Consider the following 16,030-nt stretch of genomic DNA (forward strand, 5'->3'; position numbering starts at 1 on the left):
TTGCAACCTCATGAACCACCATTGGAGCTTCTTCAATCCACCAGACATCCCATTTTTGCTGAAATCCTTCCTTGACTAGTAGGTGGGCTACTTGACTCCCCCCTCTTTTTAAAAATGGTATTTGGACCAATAAGTGGTTGGAAGAACTGGAAATTAATCTCTTCTCACAACAAATTTAAGTCTTGGAGTCGACATCAGTAGGAGGAATTTAACTGAATATCATTCTAGCCCAAACAAAACTAAGTTAAGACTGTAAACTAAATAATAATTGTAACACCCCAAACTCGACCTAAAAGTTATGGCCAGATCTGGAGATGTTACTGTAAGTTTATTCTAAAACTCAAAATTCAATGATTTTGAAAAGGCGTTATTAGCTTTTGTTACACAAAAATTCGGTTTATTTGAAAACACATCCTTATTTCCCTTTTTGTGAAACGTTGTTTGTTTACATTTTCCAAAAATGTATAGCTTTGCAGCGGAAGTTCATAGAAACTTAAATTATAGAAACAAAAAACCAGTTTGTTATTTTGAAATCCGTTGTTTTGCAGAAAAATGAACATTGTCGATAAAACGTTTAAATGGATCATGCGAAAATTGAAATTAAAGTCCAAAATCAACACAGTTCAAATAGTCTAAAATTTACAAAACTCTCAAAACCCAAATTTAAATAAATTAAATTTACAAAATATTGTTATGACCGAGCTCTCGTTGCACTGACCCACTTAAGTCTGAGGGTTAACTGAAAGTGACAGACAAATAGAAAGTGACAGACAAATAGAAAGTGAGTTTTTGAAGCTCAGTGTGCAACATATAGTACATAAATCAAACAAATGTATTTATAGGTATATAGATCAGAAACAAAACTTACCAGAACATAACAAATGTAGAAACAAATAATCCTACCCCTATCTGCTACACACCATTTCCGACCATTTCGACACACCATATAGGGTATTATACCTATCCAGACTTACACATTGCTTAGTGTCGGTTTGACACTTTTTAGAATATTTACAGTAGAGCTGTATTAGACAGTTTATCGCCGTTTACGAAAACATATATATGTGGCTGAGCCACCAAATACGACAAGTTTAGTACTATCCACACTTCTTCCATATATCAAATCCCAACCCAGATGTAGATGTAATACTAACAGATATCAGATATGTTTATGATGTACATGCTTACCATGATAGATACATAACATATATAACATTTTTCAGGCTAAACATGACATATTACATGTTTTACTTAACTCATATCACTTCAACATGCATATTTATATCCAATTTTACACTAACAGATGATTAGAATTCATGTTTCAGAGCTTATTTAATAGCATATAGACCTTACAAAAGGCCTACATTCGATCCAAACGATGTTTACAACCCTGGGGAAACAAAATCAAAATTTTGGGCCAATATGGCTTGGCACACGACCTCACACACACCGGTGTGACCCACACAGTCTAAATAGCCCAGACACACGCCCAAATAACCTAGACCGTGTGTCTCACACGGTCTAGCACACGGCCGACCGCACGGCTGTGTGACGTCGACTTTCAAATTTTCAGTTTTCACCGTTTACTATTTTTCGTGTTTTTCATTACACACCTAGTTTGATTTCGATACCAAAGCAACCACGAGACTCTCAGAACCTAAAAACATGATTCAATTGACTAAATTAGCGATGATTCATGAATTTAAATCAAATAACTATTGAACACAGTGCCCAAAGTTGACCCCCAAAACATATTCGAATCCTTACCAATGAACGAACAACAACCATGTGACTTAAGTTGTTGGAGGGATGCTAATCATCTCACAATCTTCTCGTAAAATGATTTAATTTAATTAGATAACACACAATACAAATTTTCACTACAATCTCAATATAACATCCCAAATTAAGCTCTAAATGGAATAATAGTTTCGAGACCACAAATTTGAGGTAAAAGTACTCATATCGATAAAGTTTTAAGGTCTACTGTGTGATTAAATAACTGTGTAAAAATATCGATGAGAATTTTTACCGATAAGATGTTTAATTGAGTTATTAGGACTAAATTGCAATAAGTGAAAAACATGTGTTTTAGTTATTAAGGGGCTTAAATGTGATGAGATTTGAAATTTTAAAGTCCTTATTTGGAAATTAGACCATTATATGTTATTATGGGCAAAAATGGACATAGGAGGGATAAAATATCAAGGTTTAATGGAAGGGCATTTTTGTCTATTGGTTAATAAAAGAATTAAAAAGGAAAAAATAGTAAAAAATTGTGTTCATCTTCATCCTCCTTTGTCGAATATCACAAGAAGCCATAGCTAAGGTTTCTTTCATCTTCAAGCTTAAAAGTAAGTGTATCCTAGCCCCATTTTTAATGTTTTTTATATTTTTGAAATCCTCGTAGCTCAATTTAGCTATTTGGTGCATGACGATTCCGAAGGTCATTCAGTATTCCGGGTGGTTCAACGGGCCATTCAAGATTTTGGTTAAAGAGTGGAGTATCATGAGTAAGAATGTATGGTACAGGTATGTACGTAAATCTTATGAGTATTGAAATCGATTCATGATGAAAAATTTAGCATGAGTATGGAAGAGTAAGAAAAGTAGGATGTTCAAGGACATTGATTGTCAATCCTTATTATGTTCATTATGTGTAGCATGACAATGTGGTGGTAACTGATAGCATGTTTAATCCATGAATTTCATAACTTATGTTGTTTATTATTTACATACAACTTACTAAGCTTTATGCTTACCCCTCTCTCTTTTCCTTTTTCTTTTAGCATTGTCAAGCCTGCTCGGGGATCGTGGACGTCGGAGCTTAAGTCACACTATTAACGAATCTTTTGTGGTATATTTGACTTGATACATTTGAGTATGGCATGTATAGGGGACTTAGTATTTTGTTATATGTGTCATATTTGTTAACCAAAGTGATGGCCCATGTTGGTATATTATTTCATTTTGTATATGGCCGTGAAATATGGCTCATATTGATTATTGGGTTGAAATCCCTAAATATTGATACATGCATGAAATGTGTTATTATTCTTGTGGTGTGTGCCAAATTGGTTGTTAACAATGGATGATAGAATGTGGAATTTATGCTTGATGGATAAAGGATGTCAATTGGCATGGATGTCAATTGGCATGGTCATAATATGAATAAAGGTAAAGAAATGGATTGAATGAACCTAACAAGTCATGGAGTCCCAATTATGTATACTTGACATAAATTTATCATTCATAAGTTAAAGCTATGGAAGTCTAAGTAGCCCATTTATGCCATGATAATCATCATTGACATATGAGTGTGTGTATGGGTTGTTGAAGGTGACAAGAGGGCTTGGAAAATAACCTCAAAGTTGTCCACATGGGTAGACGCACGGGTATGTATTTAGGTTGTGTGTGACACACGGTCAGCCCCATGGGCTTGTGGTCGGATTGTGTGCCCCCTGCACCCTAGTTTTACAAGTCAGTATGCATGGTAGTAAACACACGGGCAGAGACACGGCTGTGTGTCTCAGTCGTGTGGGGGACACGGCCTTAGGACATAAGCGTGTGCCCAGGCCGTGTGAAGTTTGCACCTTAAATGCAAAAATTTAATTCGCCACATGGCTTAGCACACGGGCGTGTGACTTGGCCGTGTGATCTTAAATTGATGCTGACGTCATAAATAGAGAGTTACACGGCCTGGAGACACGGGCGTATCAAAGGTACACGGGCGTGTGACCCTATTTTATGAAAATTTTTCTAAAGTTCATGGTTTAGTCTCGAACCACCCCCGATGTATGTTTTGGGTCTTGTAGGCCCGTAATAGAGACGAGTTGCATGTGTATGTACAACTTTGTATTCAAAGAAATTTTATGGCTCGATTCTATGTGTACGTTTACGCTTTAATGCCCCGTATCCATCCCGATGTTGGACACGGGTAATGGGGTGTTACACTCGAAATCCCAATAATCCCCAACACCTAACGAAGAATTTCAGTATAAGAACAAAAAAGACCAATGGAACCTTACCTTCACAGATTGAAAACCAAATAAGAAGAACCCTGAACAGATTGTGAATACTTGCAAAATTAAAAGATGGAACACTAGGATTGAATGCACAAAAGAAAGGAAAGAAACAATAACAAACGTGAAAGGCCTATTGGAGAAACAAAATTAAAAAAGAACTGTAACAAAAAAAAAATGAAACAAATCGCCATAGCAGGGAGAGGGAAAAAAAACCTGACAAAATGGGGCGACTTTTTGAGATAAACTAATTAATTAATTTATCAAAATTAATTAATTAAATCAAAATAAAACCATCCAAATCTAATCCTTAACTAACAAATTTATTTAAAACAACTTCAAATCCGATCTAATTCCTCTTGACAGAATAATATTAAAAAAATAATACCCACATAAACACACAAGGCCTCAAACCCTAAACCTCTCACACTCTTCTCACAAGACTTATCCACTAAACCATATCAAATTACTTATAAAAAAATCAACAAATCAAAAACAAAAAATTTAGGGTTATAATAATAATAATAATAATAATAATAATAATAATAATAATAAGGTATTTGATTAATTACTTATCCACATAAAAAGTTGTTTAAACATTAGTATTTGTTAATTAATTTAGCTTATAAGATAAGCAATGATATACTCTCTTATTTCTTTATTCTTCAGAATCTTGGCAGCTAGATTTACCCACTATTTCTTAAATAAATAAGATAATTTAATATTGGCCTAATTAGCTTCCTAAAATAGTTTATTTTCTTTTAACAAAAGGAATATAGCTAGGTTGTACAATAAATAAATAAAAAAGTAATCTTTCATCTCTTTATTTATTTAACTTTATCAATTAAAAAATAATATTTTAATAATTTAATTTTTTAAATTCGTTTGATAATTCACAATAAAATTTATTAAATAGAAATTTTTATAAAAAATGTGAAAAATGATTAGTAGGTGATCTACTTATCACTTAATAGAGAATAAATTCAAATATTTTTATTTTATTTTATTCTATTTCGTTTAAGATTTTATTATTTTTATCAAATCATCTAATTATAATCAATATTTAATTTTAAGTAATACACCAAATAGATTTTATAACTTAAATTCAACCCTTAATTTTTTAAATATTTATTTTTCAATCCTTAATTTTTCAATTTATCAAACATAACTTAACTTCCTATATGATAAACTTTTTTTATTCAATTTGTATCTATATAATTCTTTTTTTTTTATCCCTACAGTGACTATTGTAGAGTCAAATTCCTTACAAAATTTTACTTTATAAAAAAATTAATTGAAAGAATTGGTAAATTTATCTCCAAATAGAAAAATGATCCCAAAATATATTTTGAAAATAATTAATTTTAAAAATAAATTAGTTTATATAAAAATAAATTAATCTCTTCCTTCACTAAAACTTTAAAATCCCTAAGTTTTTCTTTCCAACATTTATCACTTTTCTCTCAAATTTCTCTTAATTTCTCATACAATTCCCTATAGAATTTTTACAGTACATGTGATCTAGTTTTCAATACTTTTGAGTCTCTAATATAGTAACAACTACTCTTTTTCTTTTCAAGATTTATTAATTAATCTCTTAGAAATTAGGATTGTAATTTTTCTTATAGTAAATTAATATTTGTATGTAATATTCAATTTTTATTGTTTAGATAATTTGAGATATTAATTTTATTTGAGATTCCTAACATTAGTGATGAAGGCATGTATTGATCCCACATAAAGAAACTTTAAAAAAATTACTTAATAATTTTTTAATTATATAATTGATGCATTAACCCTAAAATATTTGAAAATAATTTCATGAAAAATGATTTCGTGAAAACGGCTCTCAATTTTTGTCAGAAATAATTTTTATATAAATTATTATTTTATATAAAAATAAATGAATCTCTTTTCACACAATTAAACTCGAAAACCTTTTATATTCTTCCAACCATCATCACTTTTTGTTTTCAAATTTATCTTAATTTCTTATACACTCTCTAGAATTTTTTATAAGATAGATGTTCAATCTTATGATACTTTCAAGTAGGTCTCTCTAATTTGATAAGAACTCTATATTTCTTTTCAAGCTTCATTGATTAATCACCAGAAAATTAGGATTGTAATTTTTTTGTGATCGATTAGTATTTTTATGCACTATTTAGTTTTTTATTTATTAAATGGTCTTGGGATATTAATTTTGTATGAGATTCCTAACATAGTGATTGACTAATAATTTACAAAGGTTGATTAATACAAATCCTTGAAGAAATTAGGATTGATTGTATTTATAATCTTGAAATTCTTGAATATTGATTAGAAATTTAATATTTTTATCTAGAAATTGTTGTTACTAGTGTGATTACTGTGAATCTTGTGTTTGAAATTTTGATATATTGCATTCTCATGACAACAATAAGCATTTAAGTGATTTTTATTTTGTAAAAGAAAATTACTAGTTGTATATTGACTTCACAAACACATTTATGTGTTTAAGGCTTAAATTTATTTGTTCTAAATGTTTAATAGGAATGGAAAAGTATTTTAAAAGAAAATCTAGTAAAGTGGAGGAACAACAACAAGAAAAAATATTATATATAAATTTATATAAATTTTGTAAACATTTTAATTTAAAAAGTTAACCCACAATCCAAATTTCTTGTCTTTGCTCTGCCTAACATCTTGATTAAGTAATAATTTTAGAAGTTGTTTAATACAAATCTTTGAAGAAATTAGGATAGATCACATTTTAATCTTGACTTTCTTGAATTATTGATTATAAATTCTTTTTTAGTTTAAAATTATTGTTTCTAGTGTGAATCTTGTATTTATGTTCATCTTCTATTTGAATTGCATTTCCATGACACCAAAGAGTACTTAAAAGTTTTTATTTTTGTGAAAGAAAATTTTTGTATTTTGTAAAATTTTTCATAGCAATTCTATTTTCTAAGTTGTTATTTGATAAATGAAAATAATTACATATTGAACTTTTAGCATAGAATTTTATAAATATTGAGTTTATATTATAAAATTATTTGGTATATTAGTAAAAATTAAGTACCACATATCATTTTATTATTCGATAATTGTAAATCTTATTTTTTTAAAATTATTTATTTAACATCTTAAAGGCATTGACAAGGATAAAATTTAATAGTTTCAACACATGAGAAAAATGTTGCAAACACATTAGTAAAATAAATGAAGAATGTAAAATATTTATTTAAATCACAAGATCAAATGAGAATAATATAAATATACACATATATATAATCAGGAAAAACAGAAATAAAGATTGAATCGAAATATTATACTAGTAGGTAGGTAGGAAAAACGGATTGGTAGTTGAGGCTTGTTTTCACAGTTTCCTTAACACAGATTTGGCCGCTCCTTTGATGCTGGAGAAACGTTGGTCAATTGTCTCTCAGGATACAACAACAAAATGAGCACGACAGTAGCATGACTGTAGTGATCAACAAACAATAGCATTGCCTTCGTCTATCACTGAAAACAATTTGAAAAATATACAAGTAAAAGATCTCTCGAAATTTTAGAAAATTCAATTTGTATCTTTTCCTGCAAATTATTTGGTTTTAAATAAAATTCAAAATGAAGAAATTGTGGAAAATTTTGACTAACGGAGCCAATAACGTGTCCTTGAATTAATAAGCCATTAAACCTAAATTAACGTTTGAATTAAAGGAGCCATCAACTCCTTTTAATTGCAAAAGATAAGCTTTGTTGTAACACCTTTAACCTGTATCCGTCGTCGAAACAGGGTTTCGGAGTATTACTGGAACATGCAAAACATTTTTCAATTAATTTACGTCAATTACTATTCATTATTCGAGATCATACATATCGTCCCATATATGGACCCTCGAGGCCCAAAATGAGTGTTGGAATCAAATCGGGAACTCAGGGAATTTTTTGCGAAATTCCAAAATTTTTCCTAGGTGCAGGGCTCACATGCCCGTGTCCCTAACCCATGAAACTCTCTGACTTTTAAAGCATGAAGAAATTGAAGTCACATGCCCGTGTGTTAGGCCGTGTGGTGAATTTTTATTTTCAAAATTTAGGTGCAGTTTTCACACAGCCGTGTAACACGCCCGTGTTCAAGGCCGTGTCAACCACACGGCTGAGACACATGCCTGTGTCTCTTCTCGTGTGCCCAATTCTGAGCATTATGTTTCTCATTTTTAAGATGCAGGGGACACACGGCCAGACCACATGCCCATGGGATAGGCCGTGTGTCACACACGGTCAAGACACACGACCGTGTGCCTACCCGTGTGGACAAAAATAAGCTATTTCCTAGCCTTATTTTTCACACAAATTTACCATGTTCCTGCACTAAGACATACCCAATACAATCCAACCACTTCAAGCATCCATCTTAAGCAAATTTCATTGTTTACAAGGCATACCACTACATGCATACATGTTCAAAATTTTACCTTGGTTTAGTCCATATATTGGACTTACTAAAAACAACCACTTAATTAATATATATATATATATATATATATATATATATATATATATAAAGCTAGCATAACATGACATTACAAGTATATCAAACAACCATTACTAGCCATTCCAATAGCTAGATTACAAACATCATCATCAAGCCATAATTGGCTAATTAAGCTTATACATGCCATTATACCAAAATGAGATTTCTATTTATACGAAAATGAGATAGTGGATAGTGTGATGACTGCTCCGACCAACTTCCAACCTTCGCGAACTTTGAGCACTATAAGACAGGGAAAAATAAACGGAGTAAACATTTTATGCTTAGTAAGTTCGTATAACGGACAATAAACTTACAGGTCTTATTTATTAACATAAGCACACATAAATATGTATTCCATCAATTTTGGGTAAGTTACCTAAACACAACACTTATTCAAACAAGTTAGTCACATAGTCTCATATGAATATCAAGTAAACATAGATGAGCTCATCATATTACAAGTACCATAAAATTTTCACCTTTTCTTGATTCAAGATTCCTTTTTCCGTTGAACTATTAAAATGCCGATGAACTTCCGGTTACTATACTCAATAATACCCCTTTGGGAACAAACTTAACAAGCACACTCTTGAGCCACACGTTATGTTATAGGATTACTAGTCCAGGCTAAATCCTTTTTAGGGCATATGCTCTAAAGAGCTTAATTTGGATTGCTCGTCAGGGCTAAATCCAATCTATAGCATAGGCTTGAGCATCTTATATCAAGATTACCCGTTCGGGCTAAATCCTTTTTACAACATGTGGAATATTATTCTCGTTCAAGCATATCACCTTAATCCATCAAATTTCAATGCTCAACCGAAACATGGCTAAGTTACAAGAACTTACCTGGAAAATGGTTTGTTTTTGAATTTCAACTAATTTGAAACATTTTGCTTTCCTCGATCTAGTTTCGTAGTTGGTATTTTCGGATCAATATGGATAAATTTGACTATTAATCTATCATATTTCATATACATTTGCATTCTATTACATCCTAGGTCAAATTACCATTTCACCCCTATCCTTATAAAAAATTTTGATTTCGTCCCTAGGCTCGGAAAATAAAATTCATGAGATTTAACCCTCTTTCTAAGCTTAGTCAAAATTTATAAACAACTTTTACAGCACACATTTTTCACAAATTTTAGAATTTTCTATGGGTTTTTACTATTTTTCATTTTAGCCCTTAAATTAAGTTTTCATCAAAAATTGCTTTGTAAAAGTTGTTTATCTATGAAAAAACTTTTATTTTCTACCATAAATTTCTAATTTTTGGTATATTCATCCATGAACCAACTTTCATACCTTGATAACTTTTCAAATTAATCCCATAAATAGAGAGACTAGACTATCCCGATTTTAAAAAAAATATAAAAATCATTAAAAACGAGAGTTAATTTCATACCTTTTCATGCTTGGTAAGTTGTCTTCCTCTCTCCTAGGGTTTCCATCGAAATTTTGGGGAAGATGATATGAAATTAGATGAATATTTCTTTTTATTTAATTATCATCTTTTAATTTTTGTGATTTCCAATTTAGTCCCTTGCCGTTTCTAAATTTTCGTATCAAAATTTGCATGTGACCTTCCTCTCATGGTACCAACCATAAAATAACATAAAATAATTTTTATTTTAACTCAGATTGTGGTCCCGAAACCACTGCTCTGACCTTATCGAAATTGAGCTGTTACATTTGTTGAGGAAAAAACATAAGATTACGTAATGGGCTAAAATATCCACAGGCCCAGAAGGCTTGATCGGTCCAGATATTTCACGTTGCCCACATCATGCGAGTGTGCCCCTAACCCCGGTGGGTTTTAATTTGCACCCCCTGTGCGCGAGGGAGAGTATTAGTTTAATCATTCAATAACCACCAAGTTGGTTCACATATATAAAATATATTCCACATTTGATATCTAACCAATGTGGGACTAAATTTTCCATTTTGCTTAACATAATTCACAACTGGCTTACTTTGAGCATTAATTTCTCATTCATCATTTAATCATTTTGAGTATATGATATACTGTTGTAAAGGTCTCATGGGATAGAATATAAAACCATAATTTTATGATTCAAATCGCCACCTTTACTAATCATGAATATGCCTCAAAGCTTCCAGGAATCTATTTTTTTTCCAAGAATCTATTTTTTCCAACAATCCCCCACATGAATGAAAATTGATAGTTTTAACGAAAAACATTGACTTGATGTGGTGATAGAATCTACGATTGATAATTGCATAGGATAGGTAGGCATCAACCCTTGAATATTCCCTTGTGAAAGTATATTTATTTTACTAGCTGACCAGTAGACGTGATGTCCTTGAACTGTTCTGCCATTTGTGTAAATGATGATATACCTCACAAAACTGCCTCTCTTTCAAGGTTTTAGTTTTCATGGATATGTTCATATGGTCGTGAACGTCTCCTGGTTCTACAAGAATTTGAGAGAACTATGGCCCAGTGGTCTCTTCAAAACGGCCCCACTTCACTCTCACATAGGTGACTTATGTTGCTCGGCTCACCGAAACACACAACAGTCATTAAAAGCATTGCTTAACCTATCCCACTTTTAATGACTGTTTATATCATAGGAATGAACTTGGGATAAGAACCCCCATAGTGGCCTCATAAGGTCTATGCAAGTAGGTTGTCCCTTTGAACCTAGATATTGGGATCTCTAGTCAATTAGGTTGGATTTTCCTTCACATAACGCCTTTCATTGTCATGGGATTTAGTTATATCCCTTTCAATGTTTTATCAACTTGATCTTGATTTAAGCCTTTAACTAGTGGATCTGCAATTTTATCTTTTGATTTTACAAAATCAATAAACATAACTCTATTTGAGATCAGTTGTCTAACGATATTGTGTCAATGACGCATATGTCTCGACTTACCATTATACATTACGTTCTATGCTCTACTAATTTTTGCTTGGTTATCATAATATATGCATATTGTAGGCATAGGTTTTGGCCAGTCAGGTATATCCTCTAAGAAGTTTCGAAGCCGTTCAACCTCTTCTCTAGATTTTTCTAGAGCTACAAACTCAGATTCTATTGTAGACCTAGTTATAATTGTTTATCTTGAGAATTTCCATGACAAAACTCCTCCTCCTAATGTAAAAACATATCCATATGTGCATTTGGTATCTTGAATATCAGATATCCAACTAGCATCAGAGAATCCTTCTAAAACAGTAGGATCTTTAGAATAGTGCAGTTTATAGTCCCGTGTGTATCTGAGATATCTTAGTACCCTTATGATTTTTTCCAGTGGTTTTCCCTTGGATTGTTTGTGAATTTGCTTAAACTTCTCATAGTGAAAGCAATATCTAGTCTAGTACAACTCATAAGGTACATTAGACTACCTATGACCCTTGCATATTCCACTTGGTCAACACTTTCACTTTTGTTTTTGGACAAATGTTGGCTCGTATCTATTGGAGTTCTAGCTATACTAGAATCATCCTTGCTAAATTTCCCAAGATCTTGTTCACATAGTGTGACTGAGTCAATATGAGACCCTTAGATGACCTCTTGATTTGGATGCCCAAAATCACATTAGCTAGCCTTATATCTTTCATGTCAAATCTTGAATTTAACACGTCTTTGGTACGTTTTACCATTTCATTGTTACTTCCAACAATAAGTATGTCATCAACATATAAGCATAGGATTATATATCCAATATTGGTAGTTTTGACATACACACATTTTTCACACTCATAAATCTTAAAGCCATTTGTCATCATGACATTATCGAACTTCTCATGCCGTTTCTTTAGTGTTTGCTTTCTTGTCCTGGAACTACATGACCCTCAGGTTATACTATGTAAATCTTTTCATCAAGATTTCTATCTAGGAAAGTTGTTTTAACATCCATTTGATGTACTTCTAGATTCTAGGCAATTGCAAGTATCATCCTTATAGAAGTTATCTTGGATACTGGAGAAAAAGTATCAAAGTAGTGAAGGCATTCCTTTTATCTATAACCTTTTACAACCAATCTGGCCTTGTACTTATTAATTGTTCCATCTACTTTTATTTTTCATTTGAAAATCCACTTAAAATTTAATGGTTTAATTCCTGAAGGAAGATCCACTAGTTGCCACATATGATTTTGTATGATGAAGTCAAGTTCACTTTTAATAGCATCTTTCCATAAAGTGATTTTGGATGACTGTATATCAACATTATACATTTGATGTTCGATCTCTAGCATAAAGGTTAAAAAATCCGACCTAAAAGATATTTCCGCCCTTGCTTATTTAATCCTTCTTGGCTCATCTCAGTTTCAACCTCTAGTGGAATGTCTTGACTATTTTCATCTATAGTCTCTGAAGTTTGTTTTGTTGAACTTGAATCTACTTCCTTAGTTTTACAAGGGAAGATATTTTCAAAGAACGAGACATTCTTTGATTCCAATATAGTATTCTTATGAATGTCAGGATTCTTTGATTCGTACACAAAAAACAATATGCATTGCTATGTTCTGCATAGCTAATGAAAATACAATCCGCCATTTTAGGACCTATGACCTATTTTCATTTGTTTTGGTAACGAAGCCATTACCTTCGCAAGACTCCCCCATACTTTCAAGTGGTTGTAGAAATGTTTTCTACCTTTCTATAACTCATATGGTGTCAGGGAACCTTATTTAAAAGGTAATTAGCTAATAGAATAGTTTCCCCCCACATGTTCTATGATAACCTAGAGCTTCCTAGCAATGTATTCATCATTTCCTTTAGAGTCTGATTTTTTTGCTCGGCTATTCCATTTGATTGATGAGAGTATGGTGGTGTCACTTCATGAATAATACCATGTTGTTTCGGTATTCACCAAATGGTTCAACATATTCACCACTATGATCACTTCTCACCATCTTAATCTTTTTAGTAAGTTAGGTTTAACTTCTTGTTTATAAAGAATAAATTTCTCTATAGCTTTGTATTTGCTCTTAAGCAAATAGATATAGCAATATTTTGTGCTATCATCAATAAAAGTAATAAAATATTTATTACCTCCTCTGGTTTGAACAAACTTTAAGTCACAAATATCGCTATGTATTAGATCAAGTCGTTTTGTACTTCTTTCAACAGTTTGAAATGAAGACCTTGTTAATTTTGCCTCAACACAAGTTTCACATTTGTAATTATAATTAATGTGAAATGAAGGAATATGCTCTAAATTAATTAATCTACATAAAATATCATAATTAACATGTCTGAGCCTACCATGTCTAAATTAATTAATCTGCATAAAATATCATAATTAACATATCTGAGCCTACCATGCCATAAATTAAATGACTTAAGCATAAAAACAGAAGAAGAAGTGAAATTCTTATTCATTGAATTTACTTTTACAGAGATTGCATTAAGTTTCCACATGTCATTTAATACATATCCCCTTCCCAAAAACATTCCCCATTTAGACAAAATTAGCTTTTGGGATTCAAACACCATCCTAAAGCCGTGTACACTGAGGAGTGTCCTAGAAACAAGGTTCTTGCATATGTTAGGCATTTACAACACATTTTAAAGCTTGAGTTTTTTGCCAGAAGTCATCTTCAAGACCACAGTACCATTCCTTTTGATATTGGAAGTCGCGACATTTCCCATACAGAGCTTCTCCCCTTTGTCATAAGGCACCAACTCAGAAAAGGAGTCTTTATCACAGTAAATATGACGTGTGACACCAGTATCAAGCCACCATTCACTTGGATTTGAGTCAACCATGTTGGATTCAGAAATTACAGTACATAAGTCCATATTAGACACTTCCTTTGAAATTTCTTCCACAACATTGGCTTCGTTAGCTCTGACTTTTTTTAACAGCCTACAGTAAGATGACATGTGCCCCATCTTGTTGTAATTGAAGCATTTTCCTTGAAATTTTTTCTTATTGGAAACACCACATTTTGGTCCCAATTTAAACCTATCCTGAGCTTATTTTCCCTTCTTAAATGTTTGCCTTAGCACTATTGGCATTTGCTGTTTTGTTGAGATTTTTGCCAGTACCTCTATTGTCTTCTTCAATCTGAAGTCTGATAATTAGGTCTTCCACTAACATTTCCTTTCTTTTGTGCTTTAGGTAGTTCTTGAAGTCATTCCTAGCAGGGTATAGCTTTTCAATAATGGTTGCCACCTAGAAGTATTCACTAATGGCCATCCCTTCAGTAAGAATTCTATAAATGATTAGTTGAAGTTCCTGCACTTGATTCAAAACTAGTTTATAACTAACCATTATAAAATTCAAGAATTTAGCAACTAAAAACTTTTTAGCTCCAACATCTTCGATTTTGTATTTATAGGCCAATGACGTCCATAATTCCTTAGCCATCTTCTTGACACTGTATACTTCGTACAATGCATCCGTCAACCCATTTAGGATTTAATTTTGGCACAGAAAATCAGAATGCTCCCAAGCTTCAATAGCAATGAAAGCGATAACATCATCTACCTCACCTTGTTTAATAGTAGGAGGGTTATCCTTAAAAAATTTGGCCAAGTTCAACAAGGTCAAATAAAACAACATCTTTTGTTGTCATGTCTTGACATTTTGTTAAGAGAATTTCATAGGCTTCTCGTTGTGGTTACAGCATCGGCAACATTGAGTTTTGATTCGAAGCTTGAGTTGGAACCAACACTCCAGATTGCGAATTGGGTGAATTGGTGGAAGTTTCTATTTTTTCTGTTAAGATTTCAAAAACAGAACCAAAATTAGTACTAATAATAACAGAAAATTTAATTTCTAGTTTATACTACCCTTTGATTTTATTAAACGGCATAATTTTAAAAATTTTGAAACAAAATCAATAACCAATTTTTGGTAATTGAATTGTTACTCTCAAACGATTACTGTTAACAACAGAAGTCGAACAAATCCTGCTAAATGAAAGGAATAAAATCTTGAAACATAATTATTCAATTGATTTTGTTTGAAACAAAAATTAAACAAATCCTGTTAAACGACAGGAATAAAATCCTGAAACAAAATTGCTTAGTTGATTTTTGTTTGAAACAAAAAATCAAACAAATCCTGTTAAACGACAAGAATAAAATCGTGAAATAGAATTGTTCAGTTGTTTTTGTATTTACAAAGATAATACACTTTCTCAACAGTGTCCTGTTTGTCTCAAATTAGAAAGTGTTAAAGGGGTCCGTCTTAAGATTGTTGCAAACATATTAGTAAAATAAACAGTAATGTAAAATATTTATTTAAATCACAAGATCGAACGAGAACAATATAAATATACATATATATATAATCAGGAAAAAATAGAAATAAAGATTGAATCGAAATATTATACTCGTAGGTAGGCAGGAAAAACGAACTTGTAGTTGAGGTTTGTTTTCACAGTTTCCTTAAGATAGATTCAGCCACTCCTTTGGTGCTAGAGAAATGTTGGTTGACTGTCTCCCAAGATACAACAACAAGATGAGCACAATAGTAGCACGGTTGCAATGATCAACGAA

The sequence above is a fragment of the Gossypium arboreum genome, chromosome 2, assembly GCF_025698485.1.
Source record: "Gossypium arboreum isolate Shixiya-1 chromosome 2, ASM2569848v2, whole genome shotgun sequence".
NCBI classification, from domain to species: Eukaryota; Viridiplantae; Streptophyta; class Magnoliopsida; order Malvales; family Malvaceae; genus Gossypium; species Gossypium arboreum.